The 16,588-nt window shown below is 38.8% G+C and overlaps 1 pseudogene; it reads right to left on the bottom strand.

Moving 5' to 3' along the window:
- Positions 1–15,337: 15,337 nt before the first annotated feature.
- On the bottom strand, positions 15,338–16,352 carry LOC119255128 (ataxin-3-like; annotated as a pseudogene).
- Positions 16,353–16,588: the final 236 nt, after the last annotated feature.

The raw sequence follows: 16,588 nt of genomic DNA, 5'->3' as shown, positions 1-16,588 counted from the left end.
GGGGGAAATCTAAACATTATATGAAAAGCATCTGTTTATTATGTCTAAATTTTCCATCTGCCTATAAGCAATGTAAGTGAAGGGAAAATTCATATTCACTCCTGTAGCCTGCCCGTGCCTAGCATGTTGTAAACACTTGATAAACAACAAGAATGAATGAACTTGTTCTCACCCTTCTTCTTTTTTCTGAATCTGAATTACTGCCAAAACCTCTAAATGGCCTCCTTACCTCTTTTCTTGACTACTTGTAACTAAGTTTCCACATGAAGTTTAAACAGGATTAATTTGACACTGTTACTTTAAAATTGCTCAACAGTTCCCCCATGGAAAGGTTAAAGTGCAAATTTCTTTTCCATTATCTACCTCAGAGTTTTATCTTTCCCCCTCAATCCCACAACACACAATCTATCCTTCACCTCTTTGCTCAATTATTATGAAAATTAAGGTAATTGGCAGCTTCACTGATACAGACCTTTGAACTATAGTTTCAAAGCTTTAAACTTTTGTGCATGCAATTTCCTCACCAGGCCCTAGTCTCCCACACACACATACTCCTACCACAACCCCACCCTGGGGTACACATACACACTTTCTTCCCTCACCTTATTTGCCAGGCCAACTACTATGTCCCTGTAATTAACTGAATGTATGTGCCTCCCCCACCTCATTCTTATAATGAAACACTACCTACAACCCCAACAGAGTATTTGGAGGTAGGGCCTTTGGGAAGTAATTAGGATTAGACAGGTCAAGAGTGTGTAGCCCTCATCAATGAGATTAGCATCTTTCTAAGAATCACAAGAGTGCTTGTTTCCTCCCTGCTCTCCATCAGCAAGAAATCAGCAGTCAACAACCTAGAGAAGGGCCCTCACTAGAATTCAACCATGCTGGCACCCTGACCTCAGATTTCCAGCCTCCAGAACTGTGAGAAATAAATGTCTGTTGTTTATAAGCTATCCAAACTGACTTAGACACCTCCTTCAAGAATAAACTCAAGCAACACCTCCTCAAGATTCACTAATTTCCTGAAAACTAATTGCTTTCTGTTCCTCACACTAATGTCCACTATAGAAATTGCCATTTTGTGTTCTCACTGTTTACTTCCCCACTGTTTTGCCAATTTGCTAAAAACAGCATCCATACCTTTTCATCTCTACATCTCCAGGATGTACATCTCCAGGATGTAGAGATGGCAGCACAGTATCTGGTGCTGCCAGCCTAAAAAAATCAGTATTTGTCCAAAATAAGCAGGAGAGAGAGAGAGAGAGAGAAAGGGAGTGAGGGATGGATGACCCTTCATTTGGTTGAAAACAGGTTCCTAGAAGAATAGTCATGCAATGACCAACTTTTGCTCTTTGAGGGAGGTCAAGAAAGTTGTGGGGCCTAGAACACGACCCTACATAACTAACCCAAGAACTATGTGATAATAACAATGATGAGGGGGATAAGAAAATCCCCCTCATTTGCTGTAAGAAGCAGCAAGACAAATTTTTATGTACAACTTTATCTCAAGCTGTCCCTGTGTGGAAGATTCATCTCCAAACCCCATACTATGGCAATACTTGTGAAATCATTAAATTTATTTTTTTGTGTGTTTCTTTTCAAGTCAAAATATTTTGAGATATAAAATCATGCCTATTGCAGAGTGTGATATTGCCTTGTCAATTGGTTTTTCTTACTGCCACTAATCAAAGAACTCAAATACATATTTCTTAGGACCTAAAGCACACAGTATGTAAAACTAAAAGAAAATCAGAAAGAGGGCCTCCCCGGTGGTGCAGCAGTTGAGCGCCGGGTTGCAAAGCTGCCCGCAGCCTCTACAGCTCCGGTTCGATCCCCGGATGCTCCCCAGCCACCGGAGGAGGGTCCCACATGGCACGCAGACCTCTCCTGCCGCCCGCTGCTCCCCTCAGCAGTGTGTTTCATCAGTCTGCCTGCTCTGCTCCCCTCTCTGGCTCTGGTGAATTCTCTCACCCTCCCGCGCTTCTCACTGTACCCAGTGCTTGTATAGATAAATAAAAGTAAATCTTAAAAAAAAAAAGTCTTTAAAAAAAAAGTTTAAATAATTGGAATTTAAATATTCCTTCATCTTTATCAACTGTACAACTTTACCAATATTGTAACATTATATGTATTATCACTATTATCAATATTATAACTTTTAAAGTTTTATATGGATATTTGTTGGATTTTTATTTATTAACACCAGGTTTTCCTTCTTAGTGTTCTCGTTGTTTAGTTATTTGTTTTTTTTTTCTTTTAGTATTGATTCAAGCACTTAGCAAAGCAGATGGCTTAGTTGTTCGTTAAATGATGATTACAGTTATCTATTAGGATTCATTCCCAGGGCAGTAATGCTTAATAGTTTTTTCATATATTCTTTATGCATTAGTGGTGATTGTCTCTAAAATATTTTAACCAAGTCACATAATCCTAAATACTACTAATTTCACTCATGAGGAGTAAATGTTAAGTCCATTATGCCAATTAAATACTAATTTCACCTATAAAAACCAAATTCAAACATTCATACTTCTGATTAGCAAAATGTCTCCAGTACTTGCCCCAGTCATTGATGGAGAATAGCCATTCTGATTAGATGCTAACTCACCACCCTACTACTAGAACATAGCCTAAAGTAACATAAACCCAAAACCACACTGCTGTAGTAAATTGTATACACTGTCACAAGGAACATAGCCAAATATCTTAAAGGAAAACTAGATTTCCCCTAAGCTAGTCTGCTGTTTTTGTTGTCTTATAGACTGTGAAACCCATTCCTAATCAGCTGACATGTTTCATGAAGCCTGCCTACAATTCTTGGAAAAGTGGAAAATTCCTGCTTTTGGACCTTAGAAGCTGCAACAAGCAATGGTGAAATAACTCTCTTCCTCTGAATAAGTTAAGATTATCATTTTAGTGTAATTTTTCTTACATTATGTTTCAAGTTTGTGAAAATTTAAATTTGCACTTTTTTGAGAAAAACCTTTAAAATAATAAGTTACACATGGGAATACTGAAGTCACAGAAAAATTTTTGATGATATTTGATCCATTTCACATTCTTAGGGAAAATATTTAGGTTACTACAGAACACATAGGTAATGCTAAAGGCCTCGATCATAAATATGAGTATCTAGAGAAAAGAATAGTCTGGGAGCATCCTTTTGTTCCTGAATGTGAAAGTGAGATTGATGAAGAAGTACCAAGCTATCCCAAGGTGGGTGCTGGCAGATTTGCCTAAAATTCTCCATCAAATGCCTCATTTCTTATATTTACATAAGCAATCCTCGACAACTAAAGATGGGTTTTTTAATCAGCCAGAGGGCACAGAATTTGTTTCATTGGGCCAAAATTCTGCAAAGCACAATGTTAAAATATGAGGTTGGGCACCAATGAGTCCAGGCAGCTGGTCCTCTTCCATGCTTTTATTTCACCTGATCATCATGCTTTTGAAAGGAGGCTATTTGCTTGTGAAATTCCTCAGGCCAGGCTGGCTATTACTTTCACCAGGCTCAAGAAAACAATCACAATACACAAAGGCCCCTTAAGATTTGTTTGTTAATTTATTTAATTGACATTTATTGAGCATCTGCTGTTTGGCAAACTTGGGACTAATAGGAATAGGTAGGAGCTCAAGCATGTGGAAGACTAATTCTAGCTACCCTCAAGGATTTTAGTCAATTGGGGAAGATAATCACAAAATGGCATTGAACTAAATGAATGAGCACATTCAATGTACATACTCAAAGGATGTGTTTGTGAAGATCAGGCAAAACAGGGCTGGAAAAAATAATACTTTCTTTCCTAGTTTAAAGAACATGGTCCACGGAATGTAGATTGAGTTCTGTCAAGGTTAAAAATCTGTATTTGTCACCAGTTGCTCTTCATGGTCACCCTTTTGTCTCACACACAACAACAATGTACAAAAGCAATCTCTCGGGCATTGGCAAGTATTAACCACATTCCATTTCTCTATGGCATCAAAAGCCCCAAAATCTTAGGGAAACTAACATCAATTAGTTAGAATAAATCTCTTTAGACCAATTCTCACTGAGGAATAAATTAACAATGAGGTATATTAATCATCCCAAGAAATGAGAAGGTATTTAGGCAGAAATACATTTTTAATTTAGTAGTAATACACTCAAAATTCAGGAACTATTGGTTACCCCACAGGTTGATAGCTTAAAATACATATTGAATAGCTATAATTCAATTTTTTCCAAAATGTAATACAGTCTTCTTATTGTACCGTGTTGGTACATAAAATTATTTCAAGTATCACATGAAAAACATTTTTAGTTTTATAACTATGTGTATATGCATGTGTGTACACATTTCTGCTGTCACATGTAATTAAGTAGAATTACAATGGTATATATACATATAAATACATACTAATGATACTAACTTTGTATTTTAGGGAAATATAATTAAGAGACTGAACATACAAATGAATAATGGTCAGATCATTAAAAAAATTAAGACCCTCTAACCCACAATCTGTGGCAACCAGCTAAGGAAGTCAATCCATTACCTACAGTAAACCAAACACTAACTTACTATACACAAGTCATCCCAATAGCTCTATTAACCAGCCCAGGATACCAAACAATAACTCCTCTAAGTAATGTTGCCCAGATTGCCTAAACTTAATAACAGAGCTTTTCTAATTTTTGCTCCCACTTTCAAGTTGGGGCCAACCAAAGAAAGCTAACTATGCACCCCTAATCAATCACATAGGCTACCCTGCTTGTAGTGAGCTCACTTACAACTACCCCATGTCAGTATCTTCCAAACCAGTCATACCTGAATCCTTCCCTTTTTTCCACTTTCCCAACTCCCCTGCTTGACTTTTCATCTCTTCCAAATACAAGTGATTGCGACTATCTTGCTATAGTAAGTTCACAGTAAATAGTCTTTGCTTGTCCTCACTTTAGAAATTTTCATTTATTTTCATAAAACAAAAGTCTCTTTCTAAAATGAATGTACTTCAAAGTGAGAAGGGGATATGAAGTAATTAAAATATAATTAAATAATTGTACAGAAGGCACATGAATATCACAAAAATCATCACAAATCACAGTAGTACACAAATGAGGGAAGTTTGAAAACACTGCATTCTGTGCAAATTTTGTGCTAGATATTATAACATGTACAAAATCTTGCACGGGAATGCTATGGCGAGTGTCACTGGGTATCCTACCTCAGATCTTTGCACTACCTGTTTCCTCTACTTGCAATGATTTCTCACACACCCACAAGACACACCTCTGCTCTTTGGGTCATTTTTCAAGTATGTTCTTTGTAAGTTCTTCTCTGACTATTCCATTTTGAATATAATAGCCTCTCTGCTATCCTTCCCTTTGAAACACACTCAGTCCTCATCACCTTTCATGTTTTATTTTCACCATTGTACTTAAGATCATCCAATATACTATGCATTTTATTTCTTTGTTATAAGTAATCCCCCATACTACTAGGTAATTCTCTAAGGGCAAGGATCTTTAACCCTTGTTTCTCTTTTCTCTTCAAGAATGAATTCTCGGGCCTCCCCTGGTGGCACAGTGGTTGAGTGCTGGGCTGAGGCTGCCTGCAGCCTCTGCAGCACTGGTTCGTTCCCCGGACGCCGGCAAGGGTCCCACATAAAAAAAAAAAAAAAAAAAAAAAAAAGACTGAATTCTTAACACCTAAAACAGTACCTGGCACTGAGAACATCTTCAATAAATTAAAAAGAAGAAGGGAATATCATCAACTTTATAGACAATAGAAATACCAAGCTCAATCTCAAATCTGTCACTTATTTACTTGGTTAGTCAGAGATGTGTCACTCAGATTCCCTTCAAAGGATAATGCATTGTCCCAGCTGTCAGTCCCTTCAGGCTTTACCTGGGCTGCAGAGGGTCTCCTTTCTCAAGGACACACCCTGAAAAGGCAACCAACACCCCAGGACTGAGCAAGGGCACAGAAATTTCAGCCCAGCCCATCTTACTGGCAAAATGTCCCCAGAGCTCCCCCTGGTGTTAGGCACAGCTTACTTGTATCTGAATCATAACTACAATTTGTCTGTCCAATCCTCCTACCGCCTGGCTCTTTTGCACTGGTGTTAATTCTTAATATATTCCTTGGACACAAAATCCCATTCCAGCAGCTGTTTCAGGAGAACCGATCAGCAAAGTTAAAGTACCCAAGAATCCAACTAATGACATTAATCAAGATTCTAACTTTCCTCTGTTCCCTTCTTCCCTGAATTCTTCATGGAGGCTCAGCACAGTTGTGGTATGTTGTTAGCAGTCAACCCAGAAGCAGCTTGTACCTCTCAGGGCATATACACATTCCTGCAGATCCATGTAGACAAGACCTAAGAATCATGTAGCACAGACTCCAGAGATGACATCTAAACAGGCCCTAAGGAGACTGCCATGTGGGGACTCTAGTCAAAGCTTCCCTCTGCCTCAGTGAAATAAGGGATCTTTGCTCTACTGCTATTTATCTTCCTTCTCAGCTGCCACACTCCATATGAAAACGTTTGTTTTTATTCAGAATGTCTGTCTCCAGGTTATAATCTCCCTAGGCACTGTCATGATTCTATAACTTACAGAGTTCAGAGCCTGGCTTCAGGACTCTCTAAATAAACAAAAGAGAATTAATAGTAATAATTACAGCAACCATTCCTTGGCATTCCTGTGGATTCCACCCATTCAAAATGACTCAGGCAGCAGGCTATTACACTGTAGTTGCATGTTTCCTATATCTAGAGAGCTATACAAGGCTATGAAGAAAATTGCTGCTCTAACATAGAATGCATGCAATATATATACATTCAGTACAAATTTTTGCCAGTTTCAGCTCCAATAACCTAGGAGTAAAAGACTTGCGCCCCTATTAGTGAATCCCCTAACAGACAAAAATATTATAAAAACATAGTTTTCTCCATTCAGATTCAATTAGATTTCCAAAAATGTTTCAGTGGGTGTAAAGCTCAATAGAGAAAGTTCAAAAGAACATTTTTTAATTAAAATCAAATTTTATGGGTAATGACCTTACAGATATATTGGTTACATGGCATATTATAGCTGTTCTCTTGTGATTGAATTGAGAAAGAATCTGAACAAATCACAAGAGTCCAAATCACAAGAGTCACAGCAAAGGTAAAAAGAAAAGGAAAATCATCCAAATTATTTGTGAAAACACCATTGTACCTTCTCAGGCCCTTCTCCTGTTTTATGCTATGTGGAACAGTTTTTCATATCCAGGAACCACTGAGCTGACACTGATAGATTTTAAGAGAACCTCAGGTTAACCAAAATGTAACTGTCCTATGAGTAAGAATCAGGAAACAGTTTCTCTCCATAACTTACAGGGGCAGACAACTTTGGTGCCTATCTAGGTGCAACAATGGCAATGAGCTCACTGACACCAAGGGGCAGAATCCGTATGCCCTTAACATTCCTTCACTTCTTCATTCAAAATCCTCTATTATCCATTATCCCCAAGACAGAGAGCCTTCTTTTCAAGAACAATTCAAATGGCAATTCAGATGCCTACCCAGTGAGGCTCTCATAGACACATAGTAACACACCACCCATGGGGAGATTGTTTCCACAAGGGTGATATGACTTGGAAAGTGATTGAAAAGAAGCAGTGCCCAGTCCACAAAGGGTAAGTCATGGCATCCTAAGACAAGTGGTTCTTTCTTCTGGGAGCTGTGAGATGGACAAAGTAGCATACAATAGCAAGAGGACAAAAGGCCTAAGTCCACAGTGAGGGCAAAAAAGAAATATTTATTTCTCACAGTTTTGGAGGCCAAGATTATTTCTAAGATTCAAGATTCTTTCCGAAATTATTCAAGGTTAAGTCTAAGTACAAGATCAAGATGCTGGCAGATTTGGTTCTTGATGAGATCCTGCCTTTTAATCTTGCAGATGACTACCTTTTCACCACTTTCCATGGTGGAGTAAGAGCTCTAGTCTCTTCCTCTTCTTATAAGGACACCAATTCCATGGTGAGGTGTCTAAACAATCTGAACTTGATTAACTCCCAAAACCCCATCCCTACTATCACATTTGGGACTAGGGTGTCAACAAATGAATTTGGGGGAGACACATTGAGTCTGCAACATTCAGCTAAGTAAATTTTGCCAGAAAAGATCAGAAAATGGAAACGAGGCAACAGAGGAATTAATTTCCAAGTCTGTGCCATCTCAAAGGAGGCAGAGATCCTGGAGAGAGAAGATGAGTATGCACTGGGATGGGGGTGGAGACATAGAAATATAGTAACAGATCCTGACTAGATCTGAGTAGAGAGGGGTCCCGGCATTGGCCCCTATAATCCTGCCTCTCTATCTCTGTCTCTCTTTTGGTAGCATGTCCGGGACCTCTCAGCCTTAGTCTTACTGGACTTTCAGCTCCAATTCCTCAATTTGGGATGCCTGCCAGTTTTCAGCAGGGTTCACCCTGTTTTTGCTAAAGCCTACAAACTCTCTCCACACAGTGAAGTGTGGGCTCACCTATGATTTTCACCTCTTGGGAATCACGTTTCACCTTGATTTTCATTCTTGGGAATCACTTTTCTTCATTGCCTAATGGCCAATATCTTAAAAACTGTTGTTTTATATATTCTGTCTGAATTATTTGGATGGGAAGATAAATCTTTACTCAAATTCTCTGTCAAAATGTCTTCCAGATATCAATGAAAACAGATTTCCTATAATTTCACTATAATATTTACTGAAGGTGAATTTTTAAATTGGAATTAAAAAGAATTTATTTCCTGACTACTTATCCTTATATTAGACCTCCATTACCTAAGATAACTTAAGAGAATGTTCAAAGTAGGGATTGAGAAACTATGGCAGGGCCCCCCTGGTGGCACAGGGGTTAAGTTTCAGCACTACCAACTTATTGCCAACCATTGTGGCATGAGTTCTACTGTGGATCCCAGGCCAGGGAGCTAACCCACATGATGCAGCAGACCTCTCCTGTCTCACACGCTGCTCCCCTCAGCAGTATACGACAGTCAGTCTGCCTGTTCTGCTCCCCACTTTGTCTCTGGAGAGTCCTCTCACCTCCCTGCCCCTCTGGCTTACACCCCAGTTCTTGTGTGCATAAATAAATAAAATAAATCTTAAAAAAAAAAAAACTTGCAGGCTAGCAGAGCCAGTAATTTTTGCATGCTTAAATCACACTAATTTTGTGCAATGGGGTTAAAATAGGACAACAAAAAGTGAAACTGACTCCAAAGAATATTGCAGCTGTCCACTGACCCTAATTCCTAGCATATGCTGAGTCATGCTGCCTCTCTTTAACTCTTCAAGTCACTGGGTTCCTATCAGTAGAATGGATACAGCTCCTTACTTCCCAGGCATGCTGGAAAGATTAATTTAGGTCAGTTAATCCAGTGGTTGCAGAAAGTGCTATATTCTTGCTATGCCATGAAAGTAACCCAAGAAACCACAATAATGATGTGCAGTAGAATTCAGAAAATGAGAAATGTCAACAAACAACATAAAAATGAAAGATACTGCTTTACAAAATGTATTGCATCCATTTATTCTGTCAAGCAAAGTTGGGTTTCTCTCTTTTAAAACAGACTGCTTTGTGGCATACCAAAACAGTATATATTTTATGTGTAGCAATAAAGTCTTATTAGTATAAAATCTCATTACAGCTAATGATGCTTAAATTTCTCATTTGAAGTAGGTGAGGTTGTCTTGCTTTGGAGAGAGTTGGCAGGTGGATGGATTGATAAAGTGAGGAGAATATAAAATATAAGTCATGTCATCAGACCCTACCTAGTTCCCAGACTCTGCAACCCATTCGCCTCACAGGTGTAGTCATTGACTTTTGGTCTCAAGTCCTATCTCTCTCTCTCTTTTTTTTTAAAGATTTATTTATTTATGCATACAAGAACTGGGGTACAGGCCAGGGGTGTGGGGGACAAGAGGATTCACCAGAGACAGAGTGGGGAACAGGACAGGCAGATCTATTGAAACATACTGCTGAGAGGAAGAGCAGGCAAGACAGGAGAGGTCTGCTGCACCATGTGGGCAGATCCCTGGTTGGCCAGGGATTGAACCTGTGCTGCAGAGGCTGCGGACAGCTCCATAGTGGTGTGCTTAACCACTTGAACCACCAGGGAGGCCCTAAGTCCTATCTCTCTCTAGCTTCAAGCTCAGTGGTTCTCAAACTATAGCCCCAATCAGGACCATCTAGGAATTTGTTAGAATTTCAAGTTCTCTACTCCCCACCCCAGACCTAGAGAATCAGAAAATCTGGGAGTGAGACACAGGAGTCTTTTAATAAGCCCTCCACTTGATTCTAATGTATGTCAAAGCTTCAGTACAGCTGCTCTACACCAGCATCTTAATCACAGTGGTATTCACAATTCAGCTATCTTTTCTTTTGAGTGTTTACTTGAGTGCTTATTATCTGTCATAATCTGTTACTACTGTTGTAACAAAATACAACAGACTGGTAGTTTATAAACAAAAAAATTATTACTCAGAGTTCCCGGGGATGGAAATCCAAAATCAGGGTGTCCTCATGGTCTACTTCTGGTGAAGGCCCTCTTTCAAGTTGCAGACCTCTCACTGAGTCCTCACATGGTACCAGGGGCCAGGGAGATTTCTCAGGTCTCTTCTAAAAGGGCATGGGTACTATTCATGAGGGTGGCCATTATGATCTAATTAGAAGGTGCCCCCCTCCGACTAATACCATCACCTTGTGGATTAGGTGTCAATTTATGTTCTTGGGGAGTCACTCACTCCCACCACAGCATTATCTTTCTTCTATTCTGGTTACCTATTAGAAACACCTCTGGAACAATTTAAAATCTCCATGCCAAGGATGAGAGTGAGACTAAATATACTCAAAATTAAGGGCATACGTATTTTTTTTCTCCCCAGAGATTCCCAGGGGTAAGCATTGTAGAGAACCACTGTGTGGACAAGGACTGACTTCCAGCAAGAGACAGTTAAGTGGCTCTGCCCACACTCTGGGACTCAGCCCCATGTAGACCTTAGGGACAAGTTTTGAGGTCCCAATTCTGATAGGTAGACTTATGCCTCCTTCCTCTGCCAGGCCTCAGTTTGTTTCCCTGTTGAAGTTAGCGGGCTTCTGTTAATCCACCTGTTCTGGGAATTGAGCCAGTGTTGTAGTTCCATAGAAAAGAGGTGTGCCCTGTGTGAAAGCCTGCTGACTTTTGAGTCCCCACTTCTATTCTCACTGTACCATTTACAGTCTATTTCTTCCCTCTCCCTTAGCCAGGAAACTGTTGTTCACAACCTAGTATGTGATCTTAATTCCTATTTCATGTTCACATGATCATATGCAAATACACACACATTTATGGTTTTTTTCTCCCATTCTTTAGCATTTTTAATAGGATACACACATTACATTTTTCTACATCTTTCATGTCCTAGTTAAAAATACATCATGGAACTCCCTCCAAACAACTATTATAGGTTGATATAGTACTAACACATCTTTTTTTTAGTTACATACTATTCCACCCAATGAGTTGTATACACGCATATGATGTACACACACCAAGTGCGCATGCATGCATGTACACACACACACACACACACATTCACACAAGTGGGCAATTACTGATTTTCAGGAAAATGTTACCATAAACATTTCTGGGGGTAGGGGATGTAACACATATCCTTACACACTGCAGCTCTATTTCTTTAGAATAGAGTTTCTAAAATAAATTTGCTGGCTTGAGTCATATGTGTATTTTTGCTTATTGTAGATATTGCTAGATTATTTTCCAAAAATGCCTGTAACAACTCACATTTCCAGAGGCAATTTGTGAAAGTGCTCATCTCCACATTCTTGCCAGCAGTGGATGTTATCATCTTTTTTTTTATTTTTGCCAATTCAATAAACGGTTGCAAAGTGAGAATTCATTGGCTAATTTGCATTTCTCTGATTATTACTGAAGTTTAAACACTCTTTCATATGTTCATTATATTTGTCATTTGGCTAGTCATTTGGACTTGTTCTTCTGTGAATTATCTATTTATAGCTTTCAAAAGTTTTTCTATTGGAGTATTAGCCACTTGTTGTAAGAGTTTGTTACCTATTATAAGTATTTATTTGTTAGACTACCTATTTTTCAGTGTGTCATTTGTCTTTTAACTTGGCATATGTAACTTTTATCCTACAATGTTGTAATGTAATCACACACGTCTATTTCTTAAATAGCTTTGGACTTTCATGTCTTGGTTAAAAGTGTCTCCTTAATTTAGATTTTAATTTTCAGCTAAGATTTTAGTATGGGATGAAACTGATGTTAAGTTTATAGATTATATAAAGTAAGACATATCTAGTAGGTGCTCTTAGTAACTCCTTTTCCCCACTATATCTCTAGGAACTTTTTATGTGCCCTGTCAAATTTCCAGCTGCCAGAATATGAATCTCTGTACGTGAGAACTTTTCATTAGATCTAAAAAGGCCAGTCAATTTATGCTCCTCAAGTCCAAATAAGCACCATCACCACCTCCTCCCAGAAGACTCCTCCTCCAATGACTTTCCTGAGTGGCAAAAACTCAGGAAACTGAACAAGAACTGGCTACATAATTTGCAGGACCCAATAAAAATTGAAAATGGAAACAGCCCCCAGAAGCTAAAACCCATCCCCAATCTAGGTCTGCATTCCCATGCCTATAGGTTTAGCTGTCAATCAAGTCTAACCACTTTTTGTTTCTCAGATTGGCTGGTTAAATCACATTAAGTATGACCTCTTGGCTACAATACCAAGATTAACCTGTTCTTCCAGAGCAGTTCTGCTCAAAAATATCTAGAGTAGGGTTCCCGCCTTTTGTGCACAGGGCAACCATGGTTCAGAAGGACCTGACCACTAGCCCATATTGAGACAATGACCAATTTTGGGTTCTTTTGTTTTCCTGTCCAATTTGCCCAATGAGATCCTGTGAAACTCACTTTCTTTTGCCAATGGAATTCAACTCTTTTGCTCTCCCAAACCCCACTTCCCAAAATGTAATATAAGCCCAATTCCCTGGGGTTTCATAGAGGTAATGCCTTGGGACTGCTACATCCTGCTTACCCTGCTCCATATTAAAGTCCTTTTTTTATTTCAAAATTCTAAGTGGTATATCTTTTGTAATTATGCACATCAGGTAGACATGCTAACTTGATTCTTGGTAATAAAAATTTGAGGCCCTGGCTGTTGAAGTAAATCTCCTACTCCTGTGAGTGCTCGACCCCAGGCTATAGCAACCCAAGGACAGGCTATCCCTCACAGGATTACAACCTCTACATCAAAAGGTGCTTCTTGATCAAGGTTCAAGCGTCAAAGACTTTGGAAGGCCCTTATCAAATTATCCACCAAAGTTGCCATTGCTCTGCTAGCTCAAGGTAGAAACCTGTGTATCCAAAGACAATCTCCATACACCCAGCACCCTCAACCAGGTCACCATTGGAGGTGGAGAGCAACCATGGCACATACTTCTTCACCCTATCACCCACTATACAACCAGCTCTGGTGACTGCCAGAAACCAAGGGTAGTAACTATTGCAGGTAGATAAAAGGAAGGAGGGAGGTAGCAGAGGTAGGATCGGGCATGGGTTGAAATTGCAAGCCCCAGGGGCATGCTCTATTTTGTCATCAAGCTTCAATTGCAAAACACAAACTCAAAGATAAAGAATCAAGAATTTCAAGAGTCTACATAATAATAATAAATCCATTCTGTTTTATGTAGTAGCTCTATGCTACTATACTGGGCCAATGCTTCAGAAGCTGGCCCTGCCCTCGAATTCAGCTGGGATAGGTTACCCAGCTGTGTTACCCAGAGTTTTCTAAGTCACTAAACTCCAATGGTCTAGTGTCTTATTTCACTTAAAAATGCACCATTTTTGGCTGCCTTTCCATTGCATCACTTCCTTACTCTCCTATCAGTGTGTTCTACTCCTCCTAAACCAACCTCCTGCTTTCATTGGAATCTGGCTCAGAATATGCTTCCAGGGGAACATGAACTAAGTCAGAGTTCAACTTATTTTCTTCCAGATGAATAGTCCAGTTGCATTTCAACCAGAGGTCTTACTAGCTGTGCATGAAAGTTACTGAGATTCACATCCCACTTGGCATTTTCCAGCTTTATAATTTTTACCATTCTAAGAAGTAGTAAATAATATCTAATAATTGCTTTATTTTGCATTTCTCTAATTAAAAATAATTTTGAACATTTCCTTGTACACTTACTAGCTTTAAGACTCCCTCTTTTAGCTGAGACTCAGCAACAACAAAGAAAATAATCCAGTCAAAAAATGGGCAGAAGAGCTGAAAAGAAACTTCTCTGAAGAGGAAATGCAAATGGCCAACAGACATATGAAAAAATGTTCAACATCACTTGTAATCAGGGAAATGCAAATCAAAACTACCATGAGATACCATCTCACACCAGTGAGAATGGCACATATTAAATAAAACTAGCAACAACAAATGTTGGCGAGGGTGTGGAGAAAAAGGAACTCTTCTGCACTGTTGGTGGGAGTGCAAACTGGTCCAACCACTATGGAGAGCTTAGTAGGTGGAGATTTCTGGACCTACTAAACATAGAGCTTCCATATGATCCAGCAATTCCACTCCTAGGGCTTTACCCAAAGGACACAGAAACATCAATTCCAAAGAACACCTGCACCCCTATGTTTATAGCAGCACTATTTACAATAGCTAAGCTTTGGAAACAGCCCAAATGCCCAAAAATAGATGACTGGATCAAGAAGATGTGGTACATATACACCATGGAATATTACTCAGCATTCAAAAAAGATAAACACATGCAATTTGCAGCAACATGGATGGCATTGGAAGGGATCATGCTCAGCGAAATAAGCCAAAAAGAAAAAGAAAAATACCGGATGGTCTCACTCACAGCAGGAATCTAGAAAACTTAAATAAGGGACCAGGAAAATGAATATAAGAAAGTGAAAATCAAAATCAACAAAAAACTATGAACCAGAGACACTTTTTGGGGGGTGGGGGGCGGGAGGGGAGGGATTGGGGTCAGAATGGGGCGTTTGCAATTGTATGGGGGAATATAAAAATAAAATTTATTATTTAAATTTAAAAAAAAAAGACTCCCTCTTTTGTAAACAATTCATATTGTATCTGCTTTCTTCTTGAGGTAGTTGTCATCTTGTTGATATTCAGTTTTTTCCTATTGAGATATCAATTGCTCATCAGTTTCAGGCATCCAGAATATCTTTCTCTCTTTGACACATTACCAAAATGGACTCTATGCTATAATCACACAGGATAAAGTTGAAAAGTATGAATAGCTAAATGATCTGTAAAAGGTATTATTTTTCCTTCCCTTTTGAAACTATTTCTAACATAGGTAAGTAGGTAAGCACACCTACTTCATTCATAGTATCACTGAAGTCATTGCCAAGTGCTCCTGAAATTGTGGTTGGCCTTTCATCCCAATGTGAAAGCTGTCCTGATAGATTCTGCTGCTGCTGCTGCTGCTGCTGCTGCTGCTGCTGCTGCTGCTGCTCAAAATAGTTTTCTCTTCTCTAACTCTTCTGAAGTAATATGTGTACCTGATGTCTGTGGAATACCTTGAAATAAATTTCTGGAACTACCTAGCATACTGAGCTGAATAGCCCTAAGAAGGTACACTGCTTCATCTTAGTGCCAGAGCCCTCTGCAAATCTTTTTCATCATTGTCTAAAAGTACTGACCCATCATTTACTTCTAAGACTCGTTCCAGATCTTGTTTTTGGATTCTCTATTCTTTCAGTTGTGTTAATTTGTCTCCAGCAAATTTTGATAGGTGCATCTGTTGGAGCTGATCATCTGCAAAAGTTGGTCGGCTTCACAGTCTGGCAGATCACCCTTAACAACAAATATAGTATAAACTCCCTATTGTAATTGAGCCAAGAAAAGTGCAAGGTATGCATCTGATATTAATTCTGGACACTGCAAGAATGAATTCAAATGGAACCACTCTTCTAATTTTCTAACTGCAAACTACTGTTCCTTATAATTGCATATAAATGACCTTTTACTTAAAGGATCAATCCTGAGCCTCCGACACTCTGGACTGTTGAACAGGATTAGTTCTAAACTTCAAACTTTCAAAATATTACTTATAACTTGAATTGGGGAAAAAAACCATCATCCATATTTCTAGATCGCTGTTGTAAAATGTGTGATAGCCTTTACTAGTAATTCCCTTTTCTGCCATTCTCAGTCTCTCTTCATCTCTGCTCAATTGAAGATTATGTAAATTCCACAGGGTTAAAATAGATTATTCAAGCAATGTTGAACACAAAGGAAGCCTTCTTATTTCTGGTGGAAGATGGATTCCATGTTAATTTTTGCTCAACCACTCCCCTCTTTTGGTAATCTCTTTTGAAAGTTTACATTTATACTTATAAGTGAGACTGGGCTATAGTTTAGGGCTGTTTTTGTTATTGTTATCACGTCTGCTATAATAGATGCTACTATTTTACCCAATTTTACAATATTAAATTGTGCTGGCTTCACAAAGGGAATTTATATACTTACTATAATTTTTCTGAGTTATTATAATTTTAAAATAATAG

The sequence above is a fragment of the Talpa occidentalis genome, unplaced genomic scaffold (genome assembly GCF_014898055.3).
Source record: "Talpa occidentalis isolate TD23 unplaced genomic scaffold, MPIMG_talOcc4v2.1 talOcc4.3, whole genome shotgun sequence".
NCBI lineage: Eukaryota > Metazoa > Chordata > Mammalia > Eulipotyphla > Talpidae > Talpa > Talpa occidentalis.
Note: the sequence above shows the minus strand (reverse complement) of the source record. Positions and strands in the feature narration are given on the sequence as shown.